Here is a 16997-nt window from a genome sequence, read left to right as displayed (position 1 = left end):
ATTGGTGCTTTTTTCCCTCTTTGAGCTTCACTTGCCTCAAATAAGGGAAATGATACCGATTGCATGGTATTGGTCGTTGTAGAAGTGATATTAAGTTACAAGTCTTTCCCTCCTCTGGGCCTTTGCACATAGTATTCCTTTTGCTCCTATCTCCCCATTTCTTCCTGCCTGGCTAACCTTTGTTGTCACCCACTTCAGGAAGTCTTCCTTGAGACCTCATGCTGATTTAAGGCCTCTTCTGGGCCCCCTCAGGCCCTGGGTGTTTCTGTTAGACAGACATCACACTGTTATTGTCCTGCATAGGCCCTGTGGGTGGATGGGTAGACAGAAGGAAGGATACAGGGATAGAAGGAAAGAGGGATGGAAGGATGGAGGGACACAGGGATGATGGAAGGAAGCATGTGACAGCACTTTGAAACAGGTTGCACCAACAATGAGCAGGCTCGCGGGACCCCAGAGGCCAGCCTGAGCTGGCCCTGCCACGTCCCCACTCCCTAGGGACCCTGCCCTGTAGCTCCCTCAACACTTGGTCGCCTTCCCCCCACCTCCATCCTCCAGCACTCTCAGCGCGTGGTCCCCAGTCATTGGCTGCGGTCATTATTACCCCCAAGGCCGCAAATGAGAGACAGTCAGGTGCGGGGTGCAGGTGAACTCAGCCATCGCCCCGGGACCCGGGCAGAGGCGGCAGCAGAGCGGAGCACCTGGCTAGGCTAGCGACTCTCCGAGGCTGGGCGACGACCCCGAGCTCCGCGAGATGAAGGGGCTGGAGCTGCTGCCACTGCTGCTGGCCACCTGCGTGCTGGGGGCGCGGGCACAGCGCCGGGTCTACCTGCTCGAGGAGTTCCAAGATGGGGGTGAGAGGCTCGGCGGAGCGGGAGGGGATGGGGGGCAAAGGTAGATGGGACCCTAGCTGCTCCTCCTCAGTCAGCTGCCCCAGCCGTCTGCAGTTCAAATCTCTGCTCCTTCCTTTCTGGCTGTGTGACCCTGGGCTAGTAGTTTACCCTGTCTACATTTTAATTTCCTTGCCTATGAAACGAGGACAGCAAAAGGCATCTTGCAAAAATTGTTATGAGAATTCAATGAGGTAAGATAGGTAAAGCATCTCCCCTGGTATATAGTATGTATGCAATAAACGCTTGTTCCCTTCCCTTCATCCAGAAAACAGAAGTGAACTCTGGAGGGAAAACATGAGCGCTAATTGTGATAGTAAAATTTTGTGTTTCATAAAATATCAGAGCTCAGAGGATCTAGGAGATTTCATTGCCCAGCCTCCTCCCTGGAATGACTCAGGAATATCAGAGAATTAAGGCTTATTTACCTAAGGACAGATGTTCAATGGTACTGTTTCAGCCCACAAAATACTCTTCATGTGTGTGTGTGTATGTGTGTGTGTGTGTGTGTGTGTGTGTGTAAAATGTGATTAGTTCTTTGAGAGTGCAGTGGATAGGGCACCTGCCTAGGAATCAGGATTGTTTGGATTTGAGTCTATATTCTACCGTGAAAGTCTGCATAAGCCCTTTCCCCTTTCTGAGATTCAATTCCCTAATATACAATACAAGTAACATTGTGTTGAGAACAAGCTGCAGAGATGGTGCCGAGGAAGGAATGAATAAGTCCAGGCAAGGGGACCGGACAGGAAAGTGTCAGGGAGAAGGTGAAACCCAAGCAGGGTTTTGAAGGATGAGTAAGAATTTATCTGAGGGGCAGGAATGGAGAGAAGGGTGTGCCAGGCAAGAAGAACAGCATGTACAAAGGTTCCCAGTTATGACACAGTCAGCAGTGGCATCTTTAGGAAACTGGAAATTGTGAAAGGGAGGGTGGTTGACGGGAGGCTGGAGAACAGGCAGGGCCTGGATCAAGGGGGCTAAGGAGCCTGGCCTTTCGCTGAAAGTAGTGGGAGCTAGTGAAGATGGCAAGCTGGGGAGAAACAAGATCTGGCCTGGGTATTAGAAAGAACATAGCAACAAAAATGTGGAGAGTGTACTGTGAAACTGACCAAAGTTATGAGTGGAGAAAAAAACACCCCCAAAACAAGCAAATAAAAAAACCATCTGGGAGGCTCTGGTAATCTTCTTGGTGAAAAGTGGAGAGGCTTTGGGGAGGGGGTTGGTAGGGGGTATGTGGGGAGATAGGGGAAGGGTCAGACAGGAGAGATGTTTAGGATTTGGCTGAAGGGTGGGATGCAGGAAGCCCTCAGCTTCACTGACTGGCTGTGGCGGAACCTTCTGACAAGGCACAAGCCTCTTCCAAGTGTAGGTTGCTGGACCACATTTCCTGACTGACCTCAGCTATCCTATGCAGTGAACCCTGTGAGGCTAAGCTTCTGACCGTTAGCTCCTGCCCCACCTGCCCACCCCCACCTGCCTGGGGTGGATTTACCCACAGCACAATTCTTCCTGTCAGAAGGCAGAGAACATGCACAGATCTGCAGTCACTTCCCCAAGCACCGAACCCTCCTTGCCCAGTGTGGCAAGAGTGAAATTCCCAAGGGTGTTATTGACAAATATTTCTGAAATACTCCTTGGAATCAAAAACAAAGGGGCTCTAAAGTCCCAAACTCCAAGACAGTTGATCATGAACAAAATCCAGCACCTATGTGCAGAAAAGGCTGCTCTGCCTGATATCACCTCCTCCAGGAAGCCTTGCCTAGGCCTCCGCCAGGTCCCTCAACTTCTATGCTTCCTTTGTGTCAGCCCTACTCACACTATGGTTGTCATTTACCTGATTCTCCTCTGTTTCCAGAGTCAAAGTCAGTGCCTGGCTTAGACAGGTGCCGGGTAAAGGATTATTGAACGGTTGGGGCTTCCCTGGTGACCCAGTGGTTAAGAATCCACCTGCCAATGCAGGGGACACGGGTTCGATCCCTGGGCCGGGAAGATCCCACATGCCGTGGAGCAACTAAGCCCATGTGCCACAACTACTGAGCCTGCGCTCTAGAGCCCACAAGCCACAACTACTGAAGCCCACGTGCCACAACTACTGAAGCCCACGCCCCTAGAGCCAGTGCTCCACAGCAAGAGAAGCCACTGCAATGAGAAGCCCGCGCACCACAACGAAGAGTAGCCCCTGCTCACCGCAACTAGAGAAAGTCCGCACACAGCAACAAAGACCCAACGCAGCCAAAAATAAATAAAATAAATAAATTTATTTTTTTAAAAAGGATTATTGAATAGTTGAACTGAACTTTCACACACACACACACACACACACACGCATCCAAAAATCACATCCTATGAAGAAAAATGATGTTCCAAGCAATCTTCCTACAGTAGGACTTAGAGATGTTAATTTTTGATGTTCAGTGCCTACTTTAAAGGAATCAACCCAAAATGTAATTATAATGCTGAAAGGAGAGAGATCAGAGAGATGTGCTGAGGGGCTGATGCTACTCATGACTGTGGAGGGTTGGACAGTGGGGTCACCAGGGTTCTGAGGCTTATCCTCAGAGTAGAAGACCCAGAAACCAAATACTGTTAGGGTACTCAGACCTGGGAAAATTTAGATGCTGGCTTGTTCTTCCAAACTCATATGAGGCTGGCATACAAACCAGATGTGCATAAATTCATGAGCATCTCAGACTTAACATGTCTAAAGCAAACTCCTGTGTTCTCCTCCAGACTTGCTCTTCCCCTGGTTTCCTCAATCTTAGTAAGTGACCCAACCATTCACCTGGTCGTTTAGGTCAAAAGTCTTAAGAGTCATCTTTGATTCCTTTTTTATTTACTTTCGCCTCATCGAATCTAGCAACAAGTCCAATTGACTCTACCCTCAAATTATATTCTGAATATGGTATTTTTTTTTTTACCTCTCATATTGCTGCCCATGCTAGTTCAAGCTATTATCACCACTCATCTGGACTACTGCAGGAACTCGAGTGTCTTCTCTGCTTCTGTTCCTGCTTCTCCATAGTCTCTTCTCATCTAAATTTCAGAGTGCTCCTTTTGAAACATAAATCAGATTGTAGCATTCTGGAACTTAAAAACCACCACTGTCTTTCTATTAGATTTTTTTTTTTTTTTTGCGGTACGCGGGCCCCTCACCGCTGTGGCCCCTCCCGCTGCGGAGCACAGGCTCCGGACGCGCAGGCCCAGCAGCCATGGCCCCACGGGCCCACGGGCCCAGCCGCTCCGCGGCATGCGGGATCCTCCCGGACCGGGGCAGGAACCCGCATCCCCTGCATCGGCAGGCGGACTCTCAACCACTGCGCCACCAGGGAAGCCCTTTCTATTAGATTTAAAATAACATCCAGGCTTCTCACCATGACCTACAAGAATCTCCGTGATCTGATCCCTGCCTGTCTCTCCAATCTTATCTCCTACTTCTTCATTACATTCTAGCCACCCTGGCTTTCTTGCTGTTTCTCAGACACTCCAGGCTCAGTTCCATCTCAAGGCCTTTGCACTTGCTGTGATTTCTGCCTGGAATATTCTCTTAGATCTTCATGTGGTTTACTCCTTCTCATCATTCAGGTTTCTGCTTAAATGTCTCCTTAAATGTCGGAGGGGCTTTTCTTGTTCACTCTATCAAAAAGTATCCCCCCATATACATATCTGTCCCTTTGTATGATTTAATTTTTTTAAATCAACCTTTTTGAGATATAATTTATACATATAAAATGCACCCATTTGAAGTGTATCATTCACTGAATTTTGAAAAATATAAACACCTGTGTGACCACGACCACAAGTAATATATAGAACATTTCCATCACCCCTGAAAGTTCCCTCATGAACCTCTGCATGCTTAATTTTTCAGAATACTTTTCACTGTTCTATGCATTTCTTGTTTACATGTTTATTCATTGTCTTTCTCTTTCTCCTCGCCATTAGATTCACTTCCTGAGAACACAGTGCTTCTCTGTTGTGTTCATTGCTGTCTCTGTAGCCCGCAGAACAAGTACATAGCAGATGCTCAATTATTTTTGAATGAATGAATGAATTGCACTGGGAAATGACTCTTTCGAGAGATCAGAATGCTCATACTAGCCAAGGCAAACACTTCCTGGTTGTCAGGGACCCAGGAAACCAAATGCAGTGAGTCAGAACTTAATCTTTGTTGAATGCTTATTGTGTATCAGTGGATTTTTTTCTTTATATCTTATTTTATTGAATCTCTCAACAGTTCTGTCAGAAAGATGATATCTCTCTTTCACTGATGAGGAAACTGAGGTTCAAAGAGGTTGAGTGACCCTCCCAAGTTTACACAGCTAGTGTCAAAAGTGGTTTGGAGGCCAAATAGGCAAACTGGAAAGCATTCATCACATTTTGCAGGTAAGAGACCATTTCACGACTCAGAGGAGTGGTGGGGGTGGAAGGCTGCCTACAGTAGGTTGAAGGATGGATGAGGACCTGGGAAATGAACAGGACAGCTGTGGGCTATGTTTTGGAGAATCCCGGCTGAGAGAGGAAGTCAGGTAGGGCTCAAGTAGGTAATTTGGGATGCAAAGGGCAAGTGAAGGTGGAAGGTTTGGATGACACAGTGGGGCTTTTGCAGAAAGGCAAATGGGCAGGGGAGAAGTGAGCAGAAAGGCAAATGGTCGAGAGGAGTGAGCAAGGTGATGGATCCACATCTCTATCAACTTTACAACCCCTGCACTTGGTACAGTGCCCGGCTCATAGAAAATGCTCGTAAAATTTTGTGGGAAGAAGGATGGAGGGAGGGGAGGGAAGAAGGAAGGATTGTGAGAATTAGATAGGAAGGAGACAGTTGACTGGAAAAGAATGGAGGGGATCAAAGAACAGGTGTACTTTGAGTAACAGAGCATGAGAGTTCGAGGATAGAAAGCCACAATCATGGAGGGGGGAGTTTGGGTTTGAGATTTCAGAGGTGGAGCAGTTTCTGGTCACGATAAGGTCCAAGGTGTGTATGTAAGGGCAGATGGCTAAACTGGAATGGATGGAAGGTCACTGGAGATGGGGTGTGTTATTAATAATTGGGAACATTCAGAGACAAACCTAAATATCCATCAGTAGGGGCCCAATGAAGTGAAGTATGATACAGCCATATAATGTTTGGAAAGTTCTTAATGTCATGGGGAAGTGTTTATGATCTAAGCTTAGTTGTGAAAGGTACAAAATTACATATAAGGCATATATTGTCACTATGTAAAATATATTTGTGCATAGAGGAGAGGAATAGATGAAGATATAGCAAGATGTAAATGGTAAATAATGGAATTTCAGATGAGTTTTTTTTTTACTTTATTTTCTACAATGAACTTGTGTTACTCTTTTAATTAAAAACTATTAAAAATGAAGAGAACTGTTCTGTCTTTCCATTTCTTTCTGGAACTGAATTTCCTCCTTTTGAACTCTAGTTTTTACAGCTAAATTGTATCTGATGCCTTAGGTAACCTTTATTAAGCATAGTTTTACTCACTAGCCATGATGCTTTACACACTCCAGTTCTCACCTCCACTCTGTAAAGTAATTATTTTTCCAGTCTACAGACAGTATAACTGAAGCTCAGAAACACTGCATAATTTGTCTGAGGTCACACACCTATTAAATGGCAAAGTCAGGATTTGAACACAGGACTGTGTGATATCAAAGCTGATTTTTCTCACATTACTCCTGCTCCCCACCCCACTGCCTCCCATGAATCTGGTAATTGAAGTCCTTCTAGCTCACTTTTTTTTTTTTCCCTTCGGTACGCGGGCCTCTCACTGCTGTGGCCTCTCCCATTGCGGAGCACAGGCTCCGGACGCGCAGGCTCAGCGGCCATGGCTCACGGGCCCAGGCGCTCCACAGCATGTGGGATCTTCCCAGACCGGGGCACGAATCCGTGTCCCCTGCATCGGCAGGTGGACTCTCAACCACTGCGCCACCAGGGAAGCCCTCTAGCTCACATTTTAAGTAGTGCCTAGCAACCCCAAGAAAGGTAAAGCTTAGATTCTTTGAATGTCAGAACTGAAAGGGCTCTGAATGCTCATCTAGCCCCAAATGGCCTCCTTCTCCCCATTTACAGATGGGAAAACTGAGGACCAGAGAGAGGATATGACATGGCAGGACCATTTATGGGTTTGTGGCAGAGCTTGAGTCAGGCTCCCTTCTTTCTGCTGTTTTCCCAGACTATTCCAGGCCACATTGCAACTTGGCAACTAGAGGGTTTTTGGAATTCAACCCTCTCATTGTACAGATGGGAAAACTGAGAACTAGAGAGGAGAGGTGGTTTTCCCAAAGTCACACAGTGAGTCAGTGGCAGAGATGTTTGTTGAACCCAGGTCTCTTACCTCCATAAAGGATGCACTGGCCACTTATGCAAGCTGCCAAGTGTCAGGTGGCCAGCAGGTAATCATACCAGTGACCTCAGGGACAACATGAGCTTTTGGAATCTCAGACTTCGCATAAAAAAAAGGGCACATTAAAATATGCAGGAATTGTGGTTGATTGAATTGGAGAATCATTGAATTAGTGACATAAACAGGTGTGAGGGGGAGAACTGATGGTGACAGCAAAGGCCATTGTCAAAGTACAAAATCAGACAGAAAGAAACCGGAATTCAGATGAGGGACTGAATCATGCAGAAGTCACAAGGGGTGTGTGTGTGTGTGTGTGTGTGCGCGCGCGCGCACGCACGCGTGTGTGTGAATGCTAATTCTGTCAGTTCTCAGACTTGACCATGAAAACTTGGCTGAAGAGACATTCTGAGACAAAGGACCTCTGTGCCCAGCTGGCTCAGACTTGCTGAGGACAGCCCAGCAGGGCTGAGGAACAGCCTGCTGCTCAGGCTTATGACTGATAAGCTATTGGGACCATCTGTGGATTGTGGATACTTGGACATGCTGGGCCTGAGGAAGAATCACCCTGGACAGATGCCCAAACCCAAGAGGCCTGATCCAGCTGGCCTTTCCAGGTCTCAAGTACAAACTGATGGCAAGGATCTCTCCAGAGGCTGCAGGGATGTGGAGGTGAGAGCAGGAGCCATAGTTAACATACAGAAAAGAAAAAAAAAGCCTGGAGGGAAATATAGCAAAATGTTGACAATGGTCATCTTGGGAGGTAGATTATGGATATTTTTACTGCATATTTGCTTCCTCTGGGCTTTCTACATCTTCTACAATAAATTATTTACTTTGAAAATCCAAGAAAAATAAAATAAGGAAAGCAGATGATTTATTTGTCTGTCTCTCTGTTTAGACCCTGAGCTCTTTGAGGGATTATGTCTTGTTTGTACCCTGGCGTCTAGCACTCACACCGGCACAGTATAGGTTCTCTGCAAAAATTTAAGTGAAGGACTTAAATTCTATCATAGTTCAAACATATGGGCTCTTGTTTAATGTTCACTTTCTTAGAAAACTTGGCTATCTGCTTCTTAGGGTATAGTTGATTAGAAATGACAGCTTACAAAATGAACAGAGGACCCACTATAATGCCCATTCAATGACAGCAAAAATAATAATTTTAATAGTTATTATTAATCTTCATCCTGATATTAATTAATAATCATTACTATTATCTTAATTAATTTGGTCCTCATGCCAAACTATCATTCAACAAACTTTTATTGAGTACCTACTATGTGCACAGTGTTCCTTTCCTTAAAGAGTTTAAATATAATCCTTATTTACAGATGAGAACACAGATTCAGAAAAGTGATTGACCCAAGATTCTTATCCAGTGCTATTCACCACCCCATAAGGCTTTTTACTAGTTGGTAAATATCTGAGTAACTATGGTCTATGTGGCAGACGTGCAGTTAGACTCGTAGACAGAAAGAAAGGAAAGGAAGTGAACAGGTAAGTTGGCAGGCAGGTAAGTGGGACGTAGGTCCACCGGTTTCACAAGAGCTGGGTAGATTGCTAGAGGCAAACACACTGACCTCAGGGAGAAGTGAGTGCTCACAGCTGAACGGGAACAGCAGAGACAGAAAAATTTCAAAACAAACTCACACTTCTGCTGTACATTACAGCCTAGTACAGAGCTTGAGTCTTCAAGAAACTTAAAATTTTGTTTAGGATTCTCTACATAATGGGTCAGGGTCTTCTATAATGTCTACAAAACTTTTCCATTGAAAGCGGTAGAGAAAATGTTGGTACCTGAAGAGGTAAGCTTTAGTTTATCTAGACAATTCTCTTTTGCAAAATATAATCTGATGATGTTGAATAAATGCGGCAAATATGTATTTTTATCTAATTATGCAAGCATTTTCTAAAGGACCTATTCCATTCCAGGTTCAGGACTAGGTGCTGGGGAAGGCACAACTTTTGCCTTCAAGGCTACAAATATTTCTCTCTTTACCTTTGATATTATGTATCTTTGTATACATATACACATATACAGATTCGGCTTCAAGTAGTACTTATTGAGCACTTACGGTGTGCCTGACACTGTGTTGCATGCTGTTTCATTTAATTCTCCCAGAAACGATGAGGTAGGTAAAACCTTTCTATAGATGAGTAAATGGAGTCTCAGAGAGGCTAGGGTAAGATCCTGCTGAAGCTAGTGGAAGAGATGAGGCCCTAGTCCAGTCTTCTGATTTGAACTACACCAAAAGCCAGGCATCCTGGGAGGTGCATTTTGGAAATGAGTTCATTTGACAGAAGAATCATTGTTATTTGGCCTCCTTGGTCCTGCATCTTTACAGACGTGGCTGTGATTATGTGCATTTATCGGCTAGATGTGGGAGCACCCAAACACCTGTTATTTTTTGTTGGATGGATCTCTGGGGACATACAGATATTTGAACAGTTTGAAGGAAAGATTTAACAAGGAAAAAAAGATGGTAGCATCCAACCTTGGTAAATACACTGCTCTCTTGCTCTCAACTAATAAGCGCTCTCCTTGATCTGGCCCCTCTGCCCTGCAAAACCATACAGTACTGCTTGCATTTCCCTTGAAACACCATGCTGTTTCATGCCTTAGGGCCTTTCCACACGCAAGACATTCTGTTTGGAACACTCACTCCTACCTTTTCTTCTTTTTTTTTTTTTTTTTTTTTTTTTGCGGTAGGCGGGCCTCTCACTGCTGTGGCCTCTCCCCCTGCGGAGCACAGGCTCCGGAGCACAGGCCCAGCGGCCATGGCTCACGGGCCCAGCCGCTCCGCGGCACGTGGGATCCTCCCAGACCGGGGCACGAACCCGCGTCCCCTGCATCGGCAGGCGGACTCCCAACCACTGCGCCACCAGGGAAGCCCCTACCTTTTCTTCTTTTGCAGTTCTTCTTAAGGCATGCCTTCTCTGAAATCTACCCTGACTCTGGAGGGCAGTCAGTGCTTTTCTGAATTTCACTGTCCTGTGTGTCCCTCTATCACTCCCCTTACCACACTGTATTGTAATTGTTTACTTGTCTGTCTTTTCAGACTCTGAGCTCCCTGAAGCTCGTAGGTCCCTGGAGGGACCTTGTCAGATTCAAGTCTGTGCCCCTGGTGCCTGGCATAAAATGAATACTCAAGAAATATTTATTGAATGAAGGAGTTATGAGCCCAGGACCAGAGTACAGTAGAACTGGGCTCTAGTCTCAGCTCTGTAACTGGCAACTGTGTCCATGAGCAAGTCGCTTCCTTCTCTTGGCTTCATTTTCTCTATACACAATGCAAGGAAGTCAGGTTAATGAGCACGAAGGGTCGTTCTGGCTTGAGCCTTTTATGATGTTAAGATGTTATGATGTTAAGAGGAAAAGTATAAAACATTAAAATGGAACTTTATTAACCAGGTGACATTATTCTCCTAACAAGAAAGGCTCCTTATTTGAGGACGTCTTAAACTGTGGCAAGTTAGATTTGCATCAGTACTGTTCACCCAGAAAAACTGATTAGTGATAAGAAGTTCTGAGTTCTGTTCTAACCTCTCCTACCATAAAGTTCAAGGTGAAAGCTGTAAACAGTTGCAACATGCATGCCAGGCTCAATTAACATTTGTCAAGTGGATTAATAAATGAGTCAATCCATTTGTAAGGCTGAGAATCTATGGCATAGGCAAAAGGCATGACCATGCATCCATTCAGTCATTCAGCAAATGTTTTTGGTGATTTACTCTGTGCTAGAAACTGGGACACAAGGGTTAGTAAAATAGTTATGAAACTTCTCAGTCTGGTGGGGAAGACAGACATTACTCAAACTATACACAAATTATTAATTACAAACTGTAAAGTACTATGGTTGATTCTTACATTTGCTGTACACTCTTTAGGTTACAAAGGACTTTTCACACACATGACTTCATGGGAAGCCATATAGTATAGGGATCAAGAGCACAGATTTTGATGTTGCAAAGCCCTGGGTCCAAGCCTGCTTACTCATTTAACTTACAAACTTTGTTCTTGGACAAGTTTCAGAGTTCCACTCTCCACATCTTTTGAATGCGGGAAAAAATAGGACATTTGTCACAGAGCTATTATTGGACTACAATGAGATAATGCATGTAAGGCCCTCTGCACAATGCCTGACATGTAGTTGCTAAGCAGCAGCTATTATTATGATTACGCAAGCTTTTTCTCTTCATAACACTTTCCCCTGCATCCCCCTCTCCTTCCAGAGAAGAGGCAGTATTTGAAATCAAACAGATTTGGGTTCAAATCTCAGGTGCACCACTTACTAGATGCAAAATAGAACTAATAATATCTACCTTAAAGCATTATCCATGGGAGTAAATGAGGGGAAATTTTCAGGGAGCCACACAAGGGTCTAACACATAATAACAAATCTTTTGACTTTGACATCAACTCTTACCCTTCATTGCGTCAACTATGGTCAGGGAAGCAGGATCCATTTCATTCAAGCCACAGCAACTTGAGGCAGGAAGAACCTCCTGGGGCCCCTCCCTCAGGAGTGATGGGTGAGGTCGTCACTGAGACGTTCTGGCCTGTGTAACACGAAGATCTTGGGAATGACAGGGGAAGACAAGAGAAAGCAAGCCCCTGGGCCTCAGGAAGGGAGGTCGTTGGTTGTTAGACTTGAGTAATAGGAGTCAACAGAGCTAGCTCAGAGTGGCATTATTAGAGGTATGTTGATATGGGGTTTTCATGGGCAGAGCTAAGGCAATAACCCTAGATATCGGTTAGTCAGATTTGAGAAAGAGAAATTCAGCTGCAGGGAGGAGACAAAATAAAGGCTACCCTCAAGGCCTCTTCCATCTCAAGCTACCAAGTTGCCCCATGACTCTGGGACTGTGGTGGGTCCAGGAAGTGGGAGTCAGCAACTGTGAGGCATAAAATCAGAAAGGCACTGAATGTTTGGATGGAGTGCCAGGTCCCAAAAAGAATGCCTCTTTGTCTATATGCCATCTATGCCAAAGCAAAACAAATTTATCACCCTCTCCTTGAAACTGCAGAGGAGAGTCTAAAAAGTTTAAGCAATAAAAAAGGGTAAATGGAAATTGATTGTTCAATATCATCATTACTAATTCAAGAAGTATAAAATGATATTGCTAATCTCTTTACTTGGTAAGCTAATTTTATTATTTTGTTTTACTAAACATAAATATGTATAAGGGCTCAGTTCCTCAACCGTATTTTCCGTCAACTTTTATGAGAGTGTCTCATGCCTTTCAAACAAACATTCCTGTAGTGGTTTTCAGGATTTCACTTTCATAGGGGAGGGTGGGTTAGAGCATTAATGGAACACTAACCATATGGTAGTGCATAAATGGTGGGGTTCAGGCATCAGATAGTGAGGGGGATTTCAGGAATACTGGAGTACTCTATTTTATTTTACTTTTTATTTTATTTTATTGACGTATAGTTGATTTACGATGTCGTGTTAGTCTCAGGTGTACAGCACGATTCAGTTGTACCTACATATATATTTTTTCAAATTCTTTTCCTTTATAGGTTATTGGAAAATATTGAGTATAGTTCCCTGTGCTATACAGTAGTTCGGAGTTATCTTTTGATATCCCGTTACTGTTCCCATAAGACTTGATCAGCCTTGGCTGTATTTCATTGTCTTTAAAAAAACACAAACCATTTTTATATGTTGCTCTTTTTCTTCTTTAACTCCCTAGATGGATGGAAAAAACGATGGGTTGAATCTAAACATAGGCTGGATTATGGTAAACTTCAGCTCACTGCAGGAAAATTTTACAGAGATAAAGAATAGGGTAAAGGTAATTACTACAATTTAGGAACATACTAATTTGCTGAGAAAGTTCTGACTTTTATACAACTGTTTTTATTTGTGATTACCAGTTCACTTCTCTTTCTTAGAATAAAAAGAAGTAGTAGAATGTGAAGAATGAAGTCTCCACAAAAATAATAATGTATCTGTTGAGTAACAGGTATTTAAAAGTAAGTTCTTAGACACATTATCCCCATTAATCTTCCTAATAACTTCATGAGATGGTTACTATTATGTTCCCAATTTTTCAGGGGGCCTCAGAGAAGTTGAATAATTTGCCCAAGGCTATATTCACAGCTGGCAAGAGCTGGGGCTGAGACCTGATTCTAGGTCTGACTCCAGGACTGTGTTCATTACCCAGGACTATACTGCTTTCCCCAACCCTAGGATTTTTTAAATTTAACACTCTGCACTTGAAACAGGGGAAAGCACTATGTAACCCCCAAATACTGCTCTCCCCTGGAGCTGCTTGCTACAATAGAGAACTGAGCAGACAGACCTAGAGCTATGACTTGCTGACTGCATAATTTAGGCAAGACTTTTCATTTCTCTTAGCCTTGATATTAGATGGAGATAATAGTCATCATTTGCCATGTTCATTAGACAGGGCTGCTGTAAGAGCCAAATAATATTAGGAGGGAAGGAGGAGCTCTAGGCGATGGTTTTTTGTCTGAGAAAGCTTCTGTCCTATAAATAGAATCCATTGATTGTCCTCGGGAGTGATTTCCCATCTTCTTTCTCCTGGCTACTGTTATGAATCTCATTTTCATGTTTAGTAAAGAGGAGAATTACAAATTGGCTTGAACATTTAAAGCCTCATTTAAATCCACTCTGGAAAATTGTCTCCCGAGGAGAAGAGAACTAGAGGCTGTCTGAGTGACTCTTCTGAGGGCTCAGTCTGCACAGCCACCCACCTACTCTCAGTTTGTTTGTTTGTTTTTAACATTAATTAATTAATTAATTTTTGGCTGCATTGGGTCTTCGTTGCTGCGCACGGGCTTTCTCTAGTTGCAGTGAGCAGGGGCTACTCTTCCTTGCGGTGCTCGGGCTTCTCGTTGCGGTGGCTTCTTTTGTTGCCGAGCGCTGGTCCTAGGCGCACGGGCTTCACTAGTTGTGGCACATGGGCTCAGTAGTTGTGGCTCGCAGGCTCTAGAGCACAGGCTCAGTAGTTGTGGCACATGGGCTTAGTTGCTTCACGGCATGTGGGATCTTCCCAGACCAGGGCTTGAACCCGTGTCCCCTGCATTGGTAGATGGATTCTTAACCACGACACCACCAGGGAAGTCCTCTACTCTCAGTTTGATTTCTTGGTTGTTGCTCCCCATACCTCATCCTACTCAGGTTCATTAGGTACCTCCTGGTTTTCTAAAAGGGTTCTGGGTTCAAACAAGGCTCCGGGGCGTGCATGTGTGTGTGAGGGGGGAATCACATGGCTACACAGCTAAGTTTGGTAGAGTGGAAATTCAAGACTTGGTTTTCTAGCTGTGGGTTCAGTGCTCTTTCCTTTGTGCCCACTCCTCCCTCCATGAAGTCTTCTCTGGCTACTCTAGCCTCCCTTGAGGTCTTTGGGGAAATAAGCATACTCTTTAAAATATAGACAGCTCCTAATGTAATATTAGACATGAAAGTGCTTAGAGCACAGAGCCTGGTGTGCAATAAATTCTCGAGAGACATCTGAATCAGCACCTGTGATCCTTCTGAGCAATTTAACACATATTTATTGAGCATTTCCTCTATGCCAGATCTTTTTTTTTTTTTTCCGGCCGTGCCACGTGGCTTGTGGGATCTTAGTTCCCCGACCAGGGATCGAACCCAAGCCCTCGGCAGTGAACGCACAGAGTCCTAACCACTGGACTGCCAGGGAATTCCCCTTAGATCTTCATATTAAAGAGGCCCCTGCTCTTCAGGAGCTTAAAAATTATTCAAAGAGACTGAAATAAACTTAATTGCAGCATAATGTGACCCAACGAAGTACAAAGAGCTGTGGGATCATGAAGGAAGGACCCTCACCAAGCATAAATAATGATAGTCCCTTGCATTTTATATTGACAGTTTACAAAGTGCTTCTCACATCTCTTACCCATTTAACTTTCATGGGAACCCTCTGGGGTATGATTAATTACCCACATTTTGCTGATGAGGAAGCTAAGACTCAGAGAGTTAAAGTGACAGAGCCATAACCAGAAAGCTGGGCAGCAGCTTAAAATAATGAAAAGACCACTAGCCTGGAAGTCTGGACACTTGGCTTGTGTGTCTGTCACTTGTGACTATATGATCTTAGATAAGTAACTTTCCCTCTCTGGGGCTTGGTTTTGTCACCTGTAAAGTAATGTAGTTAGACTAGAAAGGCTCTAAGACCCCTTACAGCTCCGATATTCTCTGGAGGAGGAGATAAAGTCTCGGGTTGGGGGCTCCGGAATTAGATAGACTGGTTGTGTGATTCTGGACAAGTGAAATAGCCTCGATGATTTCATGATAAAGTGGAGATATTAGTAGGGCCCACCTCATAGGGTTTTTATGAGGATTAAGAATAGTAATACACATGAATGAAACATATTGCCTGGTAAAGAGGAAGTGTTCAACAAATGTTAGCAACAATTATTACTTATTCTAAGAGTCTGTGCTGGGCCTCTTCCTACCACAGCAGTTGTGCAAGGCAGAGCCTGATTCTGGCCACCCATGGGGTCTTAATAGAAACAGAGCTTGTTTTGTAAGGCTTCAGAATAGTATTTAAGTATCTCTTGAAAATCAGAGACAGTATGGTATAAGGGAAAGAAAGTATCAGCCAAACATGTCATAAAAATCCCAGTTTAGGGGACTTCCCAGGTGGTCCAGTGGCTAAGATTCCGTGGTCCCAGTGCAGGGGCCCTGGTTCGATACCTAGTCAGGGAACTAGATCCCACATGCTGCAACTAAGAGTTCGCCTGCTGCAACTAAAAGATCACACATGCCACAACTAAAGATCCCTTGTGCTGCAACGAAGATCTCACATGAGGAAACGAAGATCCCCTGTGCCATGACAAAGACCCAGTACAGCCAAATATATAAATAAATAAATAATATAAAAAAAAAAAATAAAGTGGGTGCATTTAAAAAAAAAATCCCAGTTTAGTTCCTTACTAGCCTTGTGGCCCTAGGCAGGTCACTTCACCTCCCCGTGACTCAGACTCCTAATTTGTAAAAGTGAAGATAGTACCAATTTTGCAGGGTTGCTCTGAGGCTTGAATAAGATAATGTGTGTAAAGCATCCAGGACATAACCTGGCATGCAGTAGGTGAGTAAGAAAGTAGCAGAGATGGTGAGACCAAGTGCTAGGTTTCTCTGGCTGCTCTTAGGGTATTTAAATCTAAAGATTCTGTGCTCTCTTCTCTCAGGTCTCCAGACCAGTGAAGATGCCAAGTTTTATGCCCTCCCCACCAGGTTCAAGCCATTCAGCAATGAGAACGAGAACTTGGTGGTTCAGTTTTCAGTAAAATACAAGCAAGGCATCCATTGCGGTGGTGGGTTCATGAAACTCTTTCCTGACACCCTGAACCATGAGGATATGCATTCAGAATCCGAGTATTACATCATGTTTTGTAAGCTCTCTGACAGCAGTTGTTGTCAGCCCTGTGAGGTCTTAATGAGAGCCACTGTAGTTGTAGAAAAGGTTCAGATGGAAATATATTTATTTTTAATTTATTGTATTGAAGTATAGTTGATTTACCACGTGTTAATTTCTGTTGTACAGCAAAATGATTGTTATATATATACAGTTTTTATGCACACATACACATACAAACATATATATATACAGTTTTTATACACACATACACATACAAACATACACATTCTTTTTCATATTTTTTGGAACAGGAAATTTCTAATGTGATAGCTCCATCTCCCTCTGTGGTAAGACTCTTAGAAGACCTGAGAAAAGCAACTCTAAACCTAAATGTTAATAT

At 44.0% G+C, this 16997-nt stretch overlaps 1 pseudogene across 1 annotated transcript in view; it reads left to right on the top strand.

The window, feature by feature from the left end:
- The first annotated feature begins 754 nt into the window (after positions 1–754).
- LOC307064304 (calreticulin-like) overlaps positions 755–16997 on the top strand; it is a 33482-nt pseudogene continuing 17239 nt past the window's right edge. Inside the window, exons 1-3 of the transcript in view lie at positions 755–854; positions 12941–13042; positions 16428–16631. The product of the transcript in view is annotated as a calreticulin-like (transcript). The remainder of the gene's footprint in view (positions 855–12940; positions 13043–16427; positions 16632–16997) is intronic.

The sequence above is a fragment of the Hyperoodon ampullatus genome (genome assembly GCF_949752795.1).
Source record: "Hyperoodon ampullatus genome assembly, chromosome: 2".
Lineage (NCBI taxonomy): Eukaryota > Metazoa > Chordata > Mammalia > Artiodactyla > Ziphiidae > Hyperoodon > Hyperoodon ampullatus.
This window is presented reverse-complemented; position numbering and strand designations above follow the sequence as displayed.